This window comes from Terrapene carolina, unplaced genomic scaffold (genome assembly GCF_002925995.2).
Source record: "Terrapene carolina triunguis isolate 2854851 unplaced genomic scaffold, T_m_triunguis-2.0 Scaffold1054, whole genome shotgun sequence".
Lineage (NCBI taxonomy): Eukaryota > Metazoa > Chordata > Testudines > Emydidae > Terrapene > Terrapene triunguis.
The window spans coordinates 759,339-767,223 of NW_020665405.1; positions in this window are offsets into that span (position 1 = coordinate 759,339).

Genomic DNA, 7,885 nt, shown 5'->3' on the forward strand with positions numbered 1-7,885 from the left:
TGGGGCTGGAGGGGGAATGGGGCAGGGACATGCTCAGATGGGGCTGGGGGGGGGATGGGGAGGGGGACGGCCTAGGGGGGGGCGGGGGGGGGGGGGGGAGGGGGGGGGGGCAGGGTCAGGTAGGGGGGGGGGGGGGCATTGCTAGCAGAAAGAATTAGTGGTAAGCAAAGGGATGGGTCCATATCACAGTTGGGGGACACACGTGAGAGTTGTGCTTTTTGCCCAAGCCTGCTGCACTGGGAATGGGTTTCTCTAGAGCTGCAGCCCCACAGGAAGCCAGAGCAGGAATTGCACCTGGCTGTTCGGCAGCGATTCTGGGTTGCGTCCCATCAGGGGCACTCCCTCTGCACAGAGTGGCCGGCACGGGTCTGAGCGCCATTGAAATCCCACATAAAGGCTGTTTGGAGGCCTTCGATGGGATGACACTGGCACATGGGCCTAGTGCTGGGCCTGTGCTCAGCGGAGCCGAAATGGGACACCAGTGCCAGAGGCGGAGTGCCACTTGCTGGGAGGGAATTTGGGTGCAGGCTCTGGGAGGGAGTTTGGGTGTGTGAGGGGGCTCAGGGCTGGGTCAGGGGGTTGAGGTGCAGGAGGGGGTGAGGGGTGCAGGCTTTGGGCGGCGCTTATTTCAGGCGGCTCCTGGAAACGACTGGCATGTCCAGCTCCTAGGCTGGGTTAGGTCCTTGTTCCTGCTCCCACAGAGATTAACTGGCCATAAACCAACACACCTGAGAGATGGTTTCCCAGCCCCAGGTGCTCCCAGCCAGTTTCCAAACCCTCCTTTACCGGGCAACGCCTAAGCCAATAGGAAAGAATTTTTCCACCTCTAAAAACCTTGTACTTTAGGTTTCTTTTTCCCCTCAGTGCCTAAGGAGAACCCCGGCCCTGCTCCCTTGCCCCAGCCAACCCAATGAAACTGACAAAATATAGCATGAGGTTCATATCTGCTTCTGGCCAACAGATACAGCAATGACAACTTTTAGGCAGGTGGAGAGGGGTGTGAGAAAGAAAGAAAGAAAGAAAGAAAGAAAGAGGGTGAAAATCAAGGGTGGGGAGTAAATTCCCCAGCCCCCACCTGACCTTCCCTGATGTGACGTTCCTCATTACAGGGCCTTTGTTGCCTTTTTGTTAGCATAATTCTTAAGCAAATGGCTGGGCGGAGATTGTCAAAGTTGCTGGGGGGGGGGGGTTCTGGGCACCCCATCAACATGAAAGGGAATGAATGGGGTGTCCAGTGCCTTAGAGGGCTGTGTAAATTGCCATGTGTACAGACATTAACATATGCCTTGAAAACACACTGTTAACAACTACAGTTCTCTCTCTGCCTTGTAACTCCCTCTACAGCCACTAGGATTGCCACCTGTCTCCCTTATGCATATTCCAAACCATTAGCTCCCTCTCAGCGCTAAAGACAATAAGGCTCATGTTCACACAGTCAACCTGTGGAACTCCTTGCCATAGGATATTGTGAAGGCCAAGACTATAACAGGGTTAAAAAAAAACTAGATAAGTTCATGGAGGATAGGTCAATCAATGGCTATTAGCTAGGATGGGCAGGGGTGGAGTCCCTAGCCTCTGTTTACCAGAAGCTGGGAATGGGCGACATAGGATGGATCACTTGATCATTACTTGTTCTGTCCATTCCCTCTGGGGCACCTGGCATTGGCCACTGTTGGAAGACAGGATACTGGGCTAGATGGATCTTCGGTGTGCCCCAGTATGGCCGTTCTTATGATCAATAGGCCTCACCCAACAAGTGGGACATCTTGTCTGCGGAGTATTAACTAAGCTAAAGCTAAAATACACAATTCCCAGGAAAGGAGAGATCTGATACTTGAGATGGAATCTTCTAACTATTGTTAGTTCTTCAAACCAAAGAGAACCCCTGCCAGGTGACAGACAAAAATAACTGCCCCTTTCCCTGTATTGAACACCTATAGTGTCCTATACATGAACCAAAGACCAGGGACAGGTGTGAAAACCATAGGAGTGAAGCCAACCAGAAATAAGTGGGTGTGAGATCCAGAAAACTGAAGGTCAAATGGGGCAAACTGCCTGTTACCCCAAGAAACCCAAACCAAATTAGAAATGTGCAATTGTTTGACTTATGAATCAGATCTACTACATATTTATATATGTCTGCTATGTTCCTCCAATGTAATATCTCATATCCTATAATAAGCCCTGAAAGATGTGAAAGGAAAGGTATTAGCTTATTGAATCACAGTACCAACTCCAGCACACACCAGCAGGACTGAACTTCCTGCTACAACCCCCGATCAGATACAACAACAGAACATACAAGACAACAACTTAACACTATGGCCTGGTCTACATTAGGAAATTAGGTCAGTATACCTATATCGCTCAGTGGTGTGAAAAATCCACACCCCTGACGGCACAGGTAAACCGACCTAACCCCCAGTGCAGACAGTGCTAGGTTGATGGACGAATTCTCCCATCGACATAGCTACCGCCTCTTGGGGAGGTGGATTAGCTACACTGACACTCCAGCAGAGGGCAACAAAAATGATTAGGGGGCTGGAGCAAATGATTTATGAGGAGAGGCTGAGGGAACTGGGATTGTTTAGTCTGCAGAAGAGAAGAATGAGGGGGGATTTGATAGCAGCCTTCAACTACCTGAAAGATGGATAAGATGGAAAGAGGATGGATTAGACTGTTCTCAGTGGTGGCAGATGACAGAACAAGGAGTAATGGTCTCAAGTTGCAGTGGGGGAGGTTTAGGTTGGATATTAGGAAAAACTTTTTCATTAGGAGTGTGGTGAAGCACTGGAATGGGTTACCTAGGGAGGTGGTGGAATCTCCTTCCTGAGAGGTTTTTAAGATCAGGCTTGACAAAGCCCTGGCTGGGATGATTTAGTTGGGGATTGGTCCTGCTTTGAGCAGGGGGTTGGACTAGATGACTTCCTGAGGTCCCTTCCAACCCTGATCTTCTATGATTCTATGAAATGAATCAGTTCTTAAAATAATAACAGTAAAAACAATAATATGGTATGACGAAAAGGCTCATTGAAGAAATGTGTTATACACTGAGGCCATCTACTGGATACTGATGGAAGCAGCAGAAAAACGGAGAGCAGAAAGCTGAGTGCAATTCAGCAAATGGCCAATAGCAATCAGAGGGCGGCCCACTCCAAGGAGGCCTGGAAGCTGGGTACATAAAACTGAGGTCACCATGTGGGACCTCAGAGCTTTGCTGAACCCTCATCTGGGAAAGATTTGCCGTTCATTGAGGGTCACAGTCCTAAGAAGATTTGACTGAATCCATAAAGAGGCTGCAGAATCCAGATGTGCAAGCAACACCCACACCAGCCTTCTGAGCAGCCCTCCCCTGCTTCAGGGTGACAGGACAAGCAGAAGTGATGAGATTTCATGTCAAAACTTGTCATTCCCCTCTGTGCTTTAATATAAATAACTCCAGGTTATCTTGTTGAGGCTACACTTTCTAGCCATACTTTGTACCGTAACTATCTCGTGCTATATGCATGCCATCCGTTACATGTCCAATCAAACTGGCCTAGGAGAGAGCTAACCCCTAGCTTTAAACAATTGCTTTTGATATTCTAAACTTGTCCCTTTCTGAGCAAACCATCCCAATCACAGGGCCCACACTTTTAGGAGGGCCTTTAAGACAAGTGCATCCTTACTCCTTGGAGAGATTCTGGCTATTGGATAAATGTATTAGAAATACTAAAGAATTGGTGATTGATGGTCTTAAGTAAATGCGATAAGAAATCTTGGACATTTGCTTTGTTTCTTAGTAAACTGCTGAGCCTCAGTGCTAGTCTACTATTTGTATTACAGCAGCAATGAGAGATGCCAACAGAGCCTGGTGGTAAATGGGGGGCAGGGAGGGGGCAGGGCAAGACAGCTGGGCACTGCACCTTTCTGCCTCTTCAGCAGCCAGGCAAAAGTTAAACTAACAAAAGCCTTCCACCTGAGGCAGCTGGGAAGCCAAAAAATTCCAGTTTTGTTTCCCCGGATGGAACTGGCTGGAGATCCCATGAGAAATGTAATGACTTTTTCCTATCGTCCTGATCCAGGATGAAAAATATTTAGAAAACCAGAATTTTTTTGTGGGAATGGATTTCCATTTCCCACACAGCACTCATTTGGTGCTGCAGTTTGCTCACTTGGCACACATCAAATTTCCTGGCTCACTGAGGAGTTGTTATTGTAGATGTATTATTTGTATTGGAAGGAAAGATAACGCTGCCTGAGGGGAGCTAGTCTATAGAAGAGGGTTGGGCAGAGATCATAGCAGAACAGGGGGACTCCTTCTGGCACATTTGCATCTTAGCTGCTGGGGAGCAATGGGATGTGGGGGGCAGGAGGGTTGCTGAGGAGCAGGGGGATATGGGGGCAGGGACAGGATATGGGGGGCAGGAGAAGGTGGGGGCAGGAAAGAGGTTGAGAGGCAGGGGGATGTGGGGGGCAGGAAGGTTGCTGAGGGGGGAAGGGGGATGTGGGGGCAGGAAAGAGGTTGAGGGGCAGGAGAATGTGGGGGCAGGAGGCTTGCTGAGGGGCAGGGGGATGGGTGGGCCGCGGCCCATTCAGGCTCACCCATGGATACACCCCTGCATTGCAGGGAGAGGGATGGGGGGATGAGCCTAAGAGCATCCCTATGCCAGAAGGCCTGGGGCTCCCTGGTATCTAGCAGTGAACTTCAGCAGGCCTGATCAGCTGAGCGTTGTTATAATCTGTATCTAAGAGGTGTCATGTAATATGTCTTTGGGAAACTAATAACTCACTGTTCAATAATATTCTTGTGTCAACCCAGAAGGAACTTTTGCTGGAAATATGTGAGATATGTGAGGGAAGTTGATAAACAGATTTCCTCTAGGCACGGGAAAGAGGCCAACACCCCAAACCAGGTGTGGCCGAATTCAATGGGCTATTCATTTGTATTAGAGGTTGAAGCAAGAGATCACTTACCTTGTCAAAATCGCCAGCAGGAGAGAAGCCAGCCTGGCGTCCACACCGAGCAGGGAAAAGGAACTTGATCCAGGGAGAGCTTTCAGAAGAATACATTTCAAAGGGTCACTGGACTATAAAGAGAGGCGGTGAACCTCTAAGTTATCCTTCACCTGAGGAGACAAGGAAAACCAGCACCTTGGGCTCTGTGGGACTCCTGACTAAAAACTAGTTAACTGTTGCTGGAAAAGGAAGATCAGTGAGGAAACTACCTTGAATAAAGAGTGTAGGTTAGGTTTTAACCATTAGAAAGTGTATTTGTATTTTTGTTTGTTTGTATCCCTTTCTATCTTTATCCCTTGTACCTGAATTCACCTAAACCCGCTCTCTTTTTAATTCAATAACTTTTTACTTTTTAGCTAAACCAACCCAGTGCTTTGATTGCATTTCAGTGAGTGTTAACTCCAGTCAAGATAACAAGCTGTTGTTTCCATCTCCGTAAAAGACCAATGAACGTAATAACTTCTGTGTGTGTTCCAGGAGAGGGCTGGACACTGCAGGGACACAGCTTTGGGGAAATACAGGATGGGGGAGGGTGTTGAGCTCACTCTGCAAACATTCACTGGGCGGTGAAAGCCGGGCTGTGACCTGCATGCTTGTCTGCCGACTGCTGGTGTCCAGGCCCAGAGCTGCAGGGCAGGTAATGACACAGCCCCTTACTGGTCTGGGTTGAACCCAAAGTGTCACAGCGGATTCAGTAGGGGGCGCTCTCCCCTGGCAGTCAGTGCTGACCCCAATGAGCCAGCATGATACTAGGGGGCGCTGTGCTGAAGTGAGGAGGAGGGGGGCTCAGTAGGGAATGCTCTTCCCTTGCAGTCAGTGCTGACCCAAATGACCCAGCATTGCCTGGGTGGCTGGAAGAGCAGCCCTCTGCTGGACTCTCTCCAATTCGTCCACATCCCTTCTGTAGTGGGGGGACCAAAACTGGACACAATACTCCAGGTGTGGCCTCACCAGTGCCAAATAGAAGGGAATAATCACTTCCCTCGATCTGTTGGCAATACTACTAATGCAGCACAATATGCCGTTGGCCTTCTTGGCAACAAGGGCACACTGCTGACTCATTTCCCTATCTCTACCCTCCAGTGTATCTACCTCTCCCCCAAGCTTAGTGTCATCTGCAAACTTGCTGAGGGTGCAATTCATCCCATCATCCAGATCATTAATGAAGATGTTGAACAAAACTGGCCCCAGGACTGACCCCTGGGGCACTCCGCTGCCAACTAGACATCGAGCCGTTGATCGCTACCCTTTGAGCCCGACAATCTAGCCAGCTTTCTATCCACCTTATAGTCCATTCATCCAATCCATACTTCTTTAACTTGCTGGCAAGATCATAAAGTGGGGCCTGGTGTGTGGTTCCTGAGACACTAGGACTGTCCCAGCCTCACAGCAGAGGAGCCAAGTAGGCAAGAGCAAATGGGACAAATGCCTTCTTTTGCCAAAAAAGTTGTATCTCGGGGGCAGGGCTTAAAAGGGGGACTGTCCCAGCCAAAATGGGACATATGTTGACCTTAGGCTGTGGTAAGACCTACCCAGGGAGCCCAGGAAGCGGTGTGGAGCGCCAGACCCTCCACCTGCCCTGGACAGGGTGCCGGGGTGCGCTGCCCAGGGCAGATGGAGGGTCCGGGGCTCCCCGCAGTAGCCCAGGTTCCCTGTGCAACTCTTACCACAGCCTGGCTTCTGCCCAGGTCAGTGGATGGGGTCTGGGGGAAGGGGAGGAGCAGGGGGCGGGGCCCCAGGGGGTTGGGTGGGGGTCCAAATGTTCTTTGTGCCCAGGGCCCCAATAAATCTTAATTCACCTCTGCCCCCGGGAGAAACTATGGGAGCCCCAATCGATGCAGGCCCCAGGTCAGGTTGTGGGAGCTCCAATCGGTGCAGGCCCCGGGTCGGGCTGTGGGAGCCCTGATGGGTGCAGGCAGGGCTGGCTCTAGGATTTTTGCCGCCCCAAGCAGAAACAATTTTGGCCGCCCCCCCCCTCCGTTTTTTTCTTACCCCAGCCCCGGCCCCGCCTCAGCTCTGCCCCTTCCCCAAATGCCCAGCCCTGCCTCCTCCCCCAAGGCTCTCAAGCCTAGGAGGGAGGGGGAGAAGCGGCGCGCGCGCCACGGCCACTCAGAGTCTCCCCCTCCCTCCCAGGCTCTCAAACCTGGGAGGGAGGGTGAGCAGCGGCGTGCGAATCAACTGTTTCGCGCGCCGCGGCCGCTCGGGATCTCCCCCTCCCTCCCAGGTTTGAGAGCCTGGGAGGGAGGGCGAGTAGCGGCGCGCGAGCGGCAGCAGCGGAGGTGAGCTAGGGTGGCCGGGGCACATTTTTAGGGGCAGCAGGGGCGGCATTCTGGCGCTGGCCATGCCGCCCCTAAAAATGTGCCGCCCCAAGCACCAGCTTGTTTTGCTGGTGCTTAGAGCCGGCCCTGGGTGCAGGCCCCGGGTCAGGCTGTGGGAGCCCCGATCGGTGCAGGGCCCAGGTCGGGCTGTGGGAGCCCCGATCGGTGCAGGGCCCGGGTCGGGCTGTGGTAGGGCCGCAGGCTGGGGACGGGCCGGGGGCCGGCGGTGCTGGCCCGGGGGTGCTCGGCCGGGGGCTGGCCCGGGGCCGGCACCCCAGGGCCCGAGCCGAGCCAGGCTGGAGGGGCTGGGGCCGGGGCTGGCCGCCAGAGGGGGCCAGACTGGGCCGCGCCTCCCCCTCCCCCCCCCCGCTTACCTGCTGCCTGCTTCCCGCGAATCAAATGTTCGCGGGAAGCAGGGGAGGGGGCGGAGACTTTGGGGGAGGGGGCGGAGTTGGGGCTGGGGGCGGGGCCGGGGCCCCGTGGAGTGTCCTCTTTTTGGACACTCCAAATATGGTAACCCTAGGCTGTGGGAGCCCCGATCGGTGCAGGCCCCGGGTCGGGCTGTGGGA